At 41.2% G+C, this 11218-nt stretch overlaps 1 protein-coding gene across 1 annotated transcript in view; it reads right to left on the reverse strand.

The window, feature by feature from the left end:
- The window catches only part of ANK3 (ankyrin 3), a 460069-nt gene extending 449123 nt beyond the window's left edge, over window positions 1–10946 (reverse strand). The window contains exon 1 of the mRNA XM_070752072.1: window positions 10908–10946. The gene's annotated coding sequence lies outside the window, so the exon portion shown is untranslated. The remainder of the gene's footprint in view (window positions 1–10907) is intronic.
- Window positions 10947–11218: the final 272 nt, after the last annotated feature.

The raw sequence follows: 11218 nt of genomic DNA on the forward strand, positions 1-11218 counted from the left end.
AAGAGAATAGACATGAAATATAATAATAATAATAATAATAATAATAATAATAATAATAATAATAATAAATAATAATAATTTATTGGATTTGTATGCCGCCCCTCTCCGTAGACTGGGGGCGGCTAACAACAATGATAAAAACAGCATGTGACAATCCAATAATAAAACAACTAAAAACCCTTATTATAAAACCAAACATACACACAGACATACCATGCATAACCTGTAATGGCCTAGGGGGAAGGAATATCTCAACTCCCCCATGCCTGGTGGTATAAATGAGTCTTGAGTAGTTTACGAAAGACAGGGAGGGTGGGGGCAATTCTAATCTCCGGGGGGAGTTGGTTCCAGAGGGCCGGGGCCGCCACAGAGAAGGCTCTTCCCCTGGGGCCCGCCAAACGACATTGTTTAGTTGACGGGACCCGGAGAAGGCCAACTCTCTGGGACCTTATCGGTCGCTGGGATTCGTGCGGTAGCAGGCGGTTCCGGAGGGAGTCTGGTTATATATAAAGAAAAGATATAAAAGTAGAGAAGATATATGAAAGGAAGAAAAGATATATGATATATGAGATAAGGAGGGACAATTGGACAGGGGACGAAAGGCAGCCTAGTGCACTTATGTACGCCCCTTACTGACCTCTTGGGAACCTGGAGAGGTCAATCGTGGATAGTCTAAGGGAGAAATGTTGGGGGTTAGGGGTTGACACTACTGAGTCCGGTAATGAGTTCCTCCCTTTGACAACTCGATTGCTAAAGTCATATTTTTTACAGTCAAGATTTTCCTCACTAAAAGAAAATAACTGTGAAGCTTCACACTGTATTATATGCTGTTGTAGAGATCATACCATTCCTCAATTCTGGTCTTTCCCCCAAACCAAGGAAGACACCCAGGGAAACTTTTAAGCAGTCTCCCTTGCCTAAAAAAACAGAAATCTTGTCAAACCAGTTCATCTGTCTGGAACCCATACCACATCTCGGACATCAACACCCTAGAAAATGTCCAAAGATACTTCACCAGAAGAGCCCTTCACTCCTCCACTCGAAATAGAATACCCTACGAAAATAGACTATCAATCCTAGGTCTAGAAAGCTTAGAACTACGACGCCTAAAACACAATCTAAGTATTGCCCACAAAATCATATGCTGCAACGTCCTGCCTGTCAATGACTACTTCAGCTTCAACCGCAACAACACAAGAGCACGCAACAAATTCAAACTTAATATTAATCACTCCAAGCTTGACTGTAAAAAATATGACTTTAGCAATCGAGTTGTCGAAGCGTGGAACTCATTACTGGACTCAGTAGTGTCAACCCCTAACCCCCAACATTTCTCCCTTAGACTATCCACGATTGACCTCTCCAGGTTCCTAAGAGGTCAGTAAGGGGCGTGCATAAGTGCACTAGTGTGCCTTTCGTCCCCTGTCCAATTGTCTCTCCTTATCTCATATCTCATATATCTTTTCTTCCTTTCATATATCTTCTCCTCTACTTTTATATCTTTTCTTTATATATAATCCTTCAATGTCTATCCTCTTCAATATGTATTGTGTATTGGACAAAATAAATAAATAAAAATAAATAAAAAATAAAACCAAGGCAACTACTTTCATTGTTAAAGACACTCTCTGAGAATTGCCAGGTAAGAGCTACCTTAATTCTCTTCCACCCAATCAGATGATATAAACGTCACTGTCTCTTGATCCTCTAGAATGGTGTAGGGAACTCCTGCTTTAGCGGTGGATTGGACTAGATAACCTACAAAGTCCCTTCCGACTCTAGTAAACCAAATCTAAATGCAGCTCCTCTCTTTGGGAATCCAGATTTCACTCCACCACAGTTATCTACTTCTCAATTGGAAGATGGTGACATTCCTGGCATATCTCCACCCTTATCAAATTCTGGTTTGGTTCTGCATGTATGCAAGGGCACCATTCCCACCAGCTCAATCAGACATCCTGCAGCGGAGTTGAAATAGAATAGAATAGAATAGAATAGAATAGAATTTTTATTGGCCAAGTGGGATTGGACACACAAGGAATTTGTCTTGGTGCATATGCTCTCAGCGTGAATAAAATAAAATATACATTTGTCAAGAATCATGTGGCACAACACTTAATGATTGTCATAGGGGTCAAATAAGCAATGAAGAAGCAATATTAATAAAAATCTTAGGATATAAGCAACAAGTTACAGTCATACAGTCAACATGGGAGGAAATGGGTGATAGGAATGATGAGAAAAACTAGTAGAATAGAAGTGCAGATTTAGTAGAAAGTCTGACAGTGTTGAGGGAATTATTTGTTTAGTAGAGTGATGGTGTTCGGGGAAAAAAACTGTTCTTGTGTCTAGTTGTCTTGGTGTGCAGTGCTCTGTAGCGACGTTTTGAGAGTAGGAGTTGAAACAATTTGTGTCCAGGATGTGAGGGGTCAGTAAATATTTTCCCCACCCTCTTTTTGACTCGTGCAGTATACAGGTCCTCAGTGGAAGGCAGGTTGGCAGCAATTGTTTTTTCTGAAGTTCTGATTGTCCTCTGAAGTCTGTGTCGGTCCTGTTGGGTTGCAGCACCAAACCAGACAGTTATAGAGGTGCAGATGACAGACTCAATGATTCCTCTGCAGAACAACTGAAGCCCAGAAAACGGGGAAGACGGGACAAGGATCTTGGAACTGCTTGGCTCTTTTATTCTCAAAAAGGAAAGAAGAAACTATGGTAGCTGATTCTCAGGAGCTTCTTGGACTTTGCTGATGTGCCTGGTTCTCCTCCAAGATTGAAAGCTCTCCCTGGATCTTGTAAACAGCACTAAGCTCACCTAGGAATTCGAGGTGTCCTCAACTGACTGCTTCAGGAAGCAGAGATCCATTTCTCTACCCTTCTGCAATCAGCAAAGCACTGTGGAGCTATAAGAAAATGATTACATAATGGATATCTGGAGGAAAGCCCAGTGCAGAATTAATCTTTTTGGTCGGCGGAGAAGGCTGAAGCCCTGGGAGAGCCACCACAGCTCTACTACTCTGGCCAAGCTCCGGACCAGCTGGTAGCCGCTTCAGTCGTTATAAAAGTTAATGACTGAAGCAATTACTAGAGAAATTAAGAATATGGGTTTAGAACCTGCAGGTGGTGCATGTGGCAAGAATTGCAGTAAATAAAAATATAGCAAAATGAAGATTTTTTTAAAAAAAAAAAAATCCAGAACAAATGAAGAAATTGAATTTTTAAAATCCTCATTATTGTTATTATTGTTATTATTGTTATTATTGCTATTATTGCTATTATTGTTATTATTATTGTTATTATTGTTGTTATTGTTGTTATTGTTGTTATTGTTATTAATTATGATTTCTTTCATTCGTTAAACATAAAACTCAGTCAACTGGACATTTAAAAATGCATCATAAATATCACTGACTGGTGCTAATGATTGATGCCAGCATCCTGGTTATCAATCAAATATCTTCTTTAAATGTACGATGCTCCAAGTAGCGCAGAATTTTGCAGTTGTTATTGTGGTTGTTGTTGTTATTATTATTATTATTATTATTATTATTATTATTATTATTATTATATCATTTGTTGCTTTTAATGACTAAACTGTTCAAAGACCTTTGTAATTAGTGCCTTCTAAATTATATACTGTATATTAGCAATAAAATTATTTTTGTTGTTGTTGCTGTTAGTTGTTTGTTGTTGTTATAATTTATTTTATTCATTCATTCATTCATTCATTCGATTTTTATGCCATACGAGATCACAATCTCCCTCTTCTTGCTTGTTATACCTCTAGCTATGCAGCCAAGCATCCTACTTATTTATTTATTTTTATTACTTAGATTTGTATGCCGCCCCTCTCCGAAGACTTGCTTTTCCTACCGCCTGACCACACTGTTCACCTATTTTGAGACTGTCAGAAATCACTACCCCTAAATCCTTCTCTTCTGAAGTTTTTGCTAACACAGAACTGCCAATGCAATACTCAGATTGAGGATTCCTTTTCCCAAAGTGCATTATTTTACATGTGGAAACATTAAACTGCAGTTCCCTGATGGCTTTTGCACGTGCTGTCACTGCTTAGCTTAAAGGCGGAATTTATTATTTTTATTAGGCTGCTCTGGGTTTTCCAGCTTTGTGGTAGCTGATTAACTTTTTCAGCATTCCCGTTATTCAGTAATGGGCAACCAATATTTTTACTGCCACACTGTGGGTGTGGCTTATTTTGTAGGTGTGGCTTAATGATCATGTGACTGGGTAGGAGTGGCTTGCCGGCCATGTGACCAGGTGGGAGTGGCTTGAATGATCATCATCGTTCAAATGAATTGTTAAGTCCTCGACTTACAACCTTACCAGTGTCGCTCACAGGAGGGACATTTTGTTTCGCGATTCCCACGTTCTCCTTCCTGGGTCGGTCCCACTGCCTCAGGTTAGGTAGCTAGGCGAACGGGTGCTGCCAGAAGCATAAATGCTGCCAGCGCCGCTTCCACCCACGCCTTCTGCTTGCACCTCAGGTGGGAGGTGGCCACGGGAGGCTGGAGGGGAGCCGGGCAGGAGAGAGGGAAGCTCGTCCGAGGCCAGGAAGGAGGAAAGAGGAAAAAAGCAAGGAGCGCAGATGCAGCAGCAGCAGGGGGGAAAAGGAGAGCCGAGCCAAGACCAGTAATCCAGGAAGTGACAGCCGCCGATGAGCTGAGCTGTGCAGTCATCTTCATTTCTGCCGGTGGAACTGCGTTCCACCCCATCCTGCCTGCTACCCACCCCTGCCATTATTACAAGCCACTTGGAATCTGGGGAGTCTTGGATATATCAGATAGATGCATAAACACAGCAAATTGGATATTATTTCCTTTGCTTCTCACTGTACCTTTTTTAAAAAAAATATAATAATTAGCCAAGATGCTTGGTATTGGGGAGCCTAATGCTAATAATCTTTTGGAACAACTAGTCCTCTGTAAAATTATTTATGACATTCACTGTATTTCTTAAACTACTGACCAGCAAACGTCCAGTGTGGAGATCAAAAACGTCAAATATAAGCTCAGAATAAAACCACAAGACTGAAGCAAAATGAAAACAGCTGCTAGAATATCTTATGCCCAACTCTGGAAAAATACATGGATACCAGCAGAAAATAACATAATTGATAAAATTTATAAGTGTGCGGAAATGGACAAAATGAAAATTAAAGGAATAAATGATTTGGAATATAATAATATCTGGAATCTATGGTACAATTGGATAGAGAATAGAAACATGTAAAAATGATACAATGTGTAACAGCACACAAAAGTAGACAAATGTATATAATGTAACGAACAATTTGTAAAGGTAATTACAAAGTGACTGATATAGAAATGTAAATATATAAAATTTAAAAATGTAAAAATGGAAATACTGTGGTACCTCTACTTAAGAACGCCTCTACTTACGAACTTTTCTAAATAAGAACCAGATGTTCAAGATCTTTTGCTTCTTCTTAAGAACCATTTTCTACTTAAGAACCCAAGACTGGAAAAGTTTCCTAGGAAATTTGAGAGCGGCATGAAGGCCCAGCCAGTTTCCTGCCATTCCCCCTTTAATCCTGGCCACCTCGGGGCTTTTCTGGGCTGCCAGAGGAGCCTCTCAGTGGCGCCTAAGGAGGCTTTGGCAGTCCAGAGCGAACAAAGCATTTTCCTTTCTCTAGGCACTTGGAGAGGGAATAAACCTCGGCCAGCGCCCAGAGAAAAGAAACACTCCCTTCACTCTGGGCAGCGACTGTCCTCCTCTTCTTCTTCCTCCTCCTCCTCCCACCCAAATTCCGAGCTTTTATTTCTTTCCTTATGGGTTTGCACACATTATTTGCTTTTACATTGATTCCTATGGGAAAAATTACTTCTACTTACAAACTTTTCTACTTAAGAATCTGGTCATGGAATGAATTAAGTTCTTAAGTAGAGGTACCACTGTATAAGAAAAAGATGAAATAGGTAAGATCTGTAAACAAAAAAAAAAGATATTGTGGTGTATACACCTTCTTTCATTTAATTTTGGTAAAACTCAATAAAGAAAACTTTATTAACTGTCTGGTTTGGTGCTGCAACCCAACAGGACCGACACAGACTTCAGAGGATAATCAGAACCGCAGAAAAAACAATTGCTGCCAACCTGCCTTCCATTGAGGACCTGTATACTGCACGAGTCAAAAAGAGGGTGGGAAAAATATTTACTGACCCCTCACATCCTGGACACAAATTGTTTCAACTCCTACCCTCAAAACGTCGCTACAGAGCACTGCACACAAGACAACTAGACACAAGAACAGGTTTTTCCCGAACGCCATCACTCTACTAAACAAATAATTCCCTCAACACTGTCTACTAAATCTGCACTTCTATTCCACTAGTTTTTCTCATCATTCCTATCACCCATTTCCTCCCATGTTGACTGTATGACTGTAACTTGTTGCGTATATCCTACGATTTTTATTAATATTGCTTCTTCATTGCTTATTTGACCCCTATGACAATCATTAAGTGTCGTACCACATGATTCTTGACAAATGTATATTTTATTTTATGTACGTTGAGAGCATATGCACCAAGACAAATTCCTTGTGTGTCCAATCACACTTGGCCAATAAAAATTCTATTCTATTCTATTCTATTAAAAAAAAAAAGAAAACAACAGTTGTGCTTTTTTTAAAAAAAATCGAACCAATCAGGAGTCTCCAATGAAGCTGGCAGAAAGGGGAGCCTCTTCCAAGGCTTTCCCTGGTGCTGAAAGGTGGCTGGCTACCAGGAGGGCTCAGGGCAGAGACCCCAACCCAAAAGGGGCTCCATTCTCCTTGGATCCTTATGCAGAAATCGCTTCTCCTACCAGAAACTGCAACCACCAACCCACATACACACACACACAGCCCCATTTTTCCAGAATTTCCACAGACAGCTTAAAAACAGAAACCCAACAGTCTGCAAGACAAGAGCAGAGCAAGTTTATCCATTAACTGTAGAAATAGATTTTATCTCTGCAGGGGGGCCGTAAGCAGATAATTTAACTTCTCGTTGGTTTGTTTCTCTTTCTTCTATGGGAGCACAGAAAGGATGAAGGGTTTCTGCCCATTTCTCGTTAGAGTAAAAGCATCAAGATTGTGCAAGATGCATTCACCCAAGCCTGGTCAAAGTTCGGAGGCTTTTGGAACAGTTTAAAATATTACTTAAAAGACGAAAGGCTCCAGCGTTCAAAGTCATGTCATGAGAAATGCAATAAAAACCAAAGCAATTTAAAAATGAAGATAATTTTTTTTCTGTTTCTTTTATGTGTGTCTCTTGAAGACATATAATGTCTGCCTTTTCTTTCATTAATTTTGTATATATTTTCCTTCTTTTCTCTGGGGAATTTAATCCTTTAATATTTATCGAAATCAATTTAATTTCTTTATTCATTTATTGAGTTTGTTGTTTCTCTTAGTTGTTTTCCTTCCTTTTGTTTTTTACTTGTTAGTTTTTACTGCTGCCTGCTTTCTAGTTTTTACTCCCTCCTCTTTTTGGATTTGGTCTCTACCTTCTTGTTGTGATTCAGTCTGAGGCTCCTCAGGAAACGGCTGGAACTCTGCCGGCTCCATGCTCAGAGGGGGAGGACGAGGAACAGGAGGAGGACCAGGCAGACGGGGAAGAGGAATGTCAGGACGAGGAGGAGGTGGAACAGCCTGAGACCCCTGGGGGGGAGCTCTCTCCAGCGAGTAGCCTGGAGTCATTAGATGAGAACGCAAAAGCCATCATAGATATGAGGCAGAGAAGGGCAGCACAAAGAAGGGGACAATTAGCCAGGTATTTCCATCCCTAATAGGCAACAGCTGGGTTTGGGTGTGGTTCTCCTCAGAAAGGTTGAAAAGGCAGGCCCGCCCTTCCTGTATTGTGGAGAGTTATCTTTTGGGAGTCCTGTGACCTTGCTTCGATCCTTGGCATCTCTGATTCTGGCTTGTGGCCTCGAAGGCTGAAAACTTGGGGGAGGCGTGGGTTTTATTATCTACAGTGGTGTGTGTGCCAGCAAGAAGCCTGTTGTATTGTCTAGCCGTCGTGACTCTTCTGTGAAGCTTCATAGCATTCCAGTTTGTAAGAACAGTTTTTGTTATCTGTGTTTGTTTTCAAAGATATAAAATGACTTTACTTCTTACCAGCGTGTCTGGCTACTCTTTTTAGTTGGTGTTGGCATCTGGGGGAACCCAGACAGAACACCTTCTTTAGGTCTTTCCTTTCCTTCCTCTTCCCTCTCTTCCTGTCTATCTTCTTGACTTATTCCTTCTGATCTATCCTCACTTTCTGTCTCAATTGTTTCCTCTATTCCTTGCAATTGTTCATTTATTTCCTGTGCTCTTTCTAATGTATCTACCTTGATCCTCTTTCCCTCCCAGGTTATTAGCATTCCTCCAGGGATGATCCATCTAAATTTTAAGTGTTTTCTGTTTAGAGTCGATGCCAAAAATTTGTAGTCATTTCTTTGCTCCCTAACTCTTCTAGGTATCTGTTTTAATAGGTTGATCTCCCTTTCTTTGTATGGCCAAGTCCTCCCTCTTGTAGCCATAAGAATACTATCCCTTATCTTTTTCCTTGCAAATCTAACCTGTATTTCCCTAGGCAGTTGGTGGTGTCGGGCATAGTTTGTCTGTATCCTGAAAGCTTCGTCTATTTCGTTTTTAACCTTGTTTTTATCTTTTTGAAGTATTTCTCCTATCAATTCCGCTATTTTATCCTCTATATCAGTGATGGCGAACCTAGGGCACGGGTGCCACAGGTGGCACGCGGAGCCATATCTGCTGGCACTCAAGATGTTGCCCTAGCTCAGTTCCAGCGTGCATGTATGTGCCAGCCAGCTGATTTCTGGCTCACAAAGAGGCTCTGGGAGGGTGTGTTTGGCTTCCAGAGAGCCTCCGGGGGGATGGGGGAGGGCGTTTTTACCCTCCTCTGGCTCCAGGAAAGCCCTTGGAGCCTGGGGAGGGCAAAACAGGAGCCTACTGGGCCCACCAGAAGTTAGGAAGCAGGCAGTTTCCGACCTCCAGAGGGTCTCCGGCAGGGTGGCGGAAACTGTTTTCGCCCTCCCAAGGCATTTAATAATGGGTGTGGGCACTCACGCATGTGTGATAGTGCACGTGCACGCTCTTTCGGCACCCGAGGGAAAAAAGGTTCGCCATCACTGCTCTATATCTTCATCTCTTGAAAAACAGAAACCGCTCCCACAACTTTAAACTTCATAATTAAGGTCCTTCAGTAGGCAGAAATGACCAAAATGACTTTGGAACGACAGGAAAAAGATAAATCTGAATTTTGCAAAATATGGGAAAGTTGGTACAAATGACTCAAACAGAAAGAATACATAAAGAACCTAAAGGAAAAGGAAAAGTAAAGCTAGACACTTCTTCCTTTCTTACCCAAACATAATGAAAATACAGAAACGCTGCACCATAAATCGATGGAACACAAAACCCCTAAAAATGAATTTGTACCTTCCTTAGAAATACCCAAAATGAATACAAATATAGTATACAGAACTAAAGAAAATAAACATATAATTCCACATACTAGACATAAATACCTTACATCAGGTTGCTCGATAGAGATAGTCAACAATATGGCTGACAAACTATGTGTCTTTATTATTGAAACTGAACGTTTTATATGCTCTAAGCTGGTTTGTCTGTCTATTTTTCCTCATTTCTTTCTTTTTCCTTTGTATGTTTTGTTTGTTTTGACTGTTTTTATATGTAGAAATTTAATAAAGATTATTTTTAAAAAACAAACAAAAGCAATTCAATCAAATGTGTGCATTTTGGCCAGTCTGGGGATACAAAGTGTTCTGTCTGGGTCACTCCAGAAGCCAATACCAACCCGAAAAGAGAAGCCAGACACACTGGTAAAAGGCAAAGGCAGTTTTATAAAATCCAAGAAAAACACAGGTAACAGAAAATGTCCTTACAAACAGGAAAATGCTGTATCTTCAGATATATTCACGAAGGCCAAAAGTCCATGCAGCAATACAGAATTCTTGCTGCCAAGCCAAAGCTGGAGATAGCAGACCTATACCTCCCACAGATCTTCCAAAGCTGCTGGGCCACAAGCCAGGAACAGAGACGCCGAGAAACAAGACAGGATAACGCCACGCCAAGCTGATAACAGTCCACATGGCTTAAAGAGCTTGCCTGCCTTTTAAACCCTGCTGATGAGTACCACACCCAAACCCAGCTGTTTCTACTTCAATGGTGAAAATATCTCTTTAACTGCTCCTTTCGTTGCTCTGAACGTCGCTGTCTCATGTCAATGACAGCTTGTGCGTCATCACCTAATGACTCCAAGCTACTGGCTGGGGAGAGCCCCCCCCCCCCGGGGCTCTCATGCTGTTCTCCTTCATCCCATTCCTGATTTTCCTCTCCCCCGTCTGACTGTTCAGCCCCCTCCTCTGCGCTATCCTCCTCCGGGCATGGAGCCAGCAGAGACACAGCTGGTCCCTGAGCAGCCTCAGGCTGAATCACAACACAAAGGGACCGTTTGAAACCTCACTCCTTTTTGTTCAAGCACCACACAAATTACGGGGACATAAAAGGGAGGCAGGAGGTCCTTTTATTGATTTTAATTTATTTATCTAATTATTCTTTCCATTAGGACACGGTGGCTCTCCGATCCTCTGTTATCGAGGGATTTGGCTTATCCTTTTCCCCCCCAGTGCATATCCAACAGAGAATTTCTCGTGGGAGTTTTGAATATTTTAAAAAAATGCTATTTATTTCCCAAACTTCAGCCACACAGATTGGCTCGTCTTCGATTAGCGTATACTTTCATTCACCGAGTGTCTAAAAATTGTTCACCTCTAAACACCGAACAGCAAAAGTAGGGAGGCTGATTTTTTTTTAAAGAAAAGAAAAAGCATTATTTATTTATTCATTTACTTACTTTTCTAGTGTTTCCAGGAGGATAGAATCTCTGATAAACCTAAAAAGAAAGAAGGAGAGCTTTAGTAAAAAGGGTGGTGGTAGTGAAATAAAAACCAGTTGTTTAAAAAAAACCACTAAAGTCAGGACTCCCTAGAAATCCAGTGAATAAATCGTACCTGGCACCCAAGTCTGATAGTGAGGTGGTCAGAGAGGATGTGGTGTCAGAGGCTGAAAGCCAACCAGGGACTTCTGCAACTCCCAAGATACACATGAGTGACTCAGGAGATGAGGAGGAGCCTCTTCTTGATGATAGGGTACGCAGAGTTGCCA

The sequence above is a fragment of the Erythrolamprus reginae genome, chromosome 5 (genome assembly GCF_031021105.1).
Source record: "Erythrolamprus reginae isolate rEryReg1 chromosome 5, rEryReg1.hap1, whole genome shotgun sequence".
Taxonomy (NCBI): Eukaryota; Metazoa; Chordata; class Lepidosauria; order Squamata; family Dipsadidae; genus Erythrolamprus; species Erythrolamprus reginae.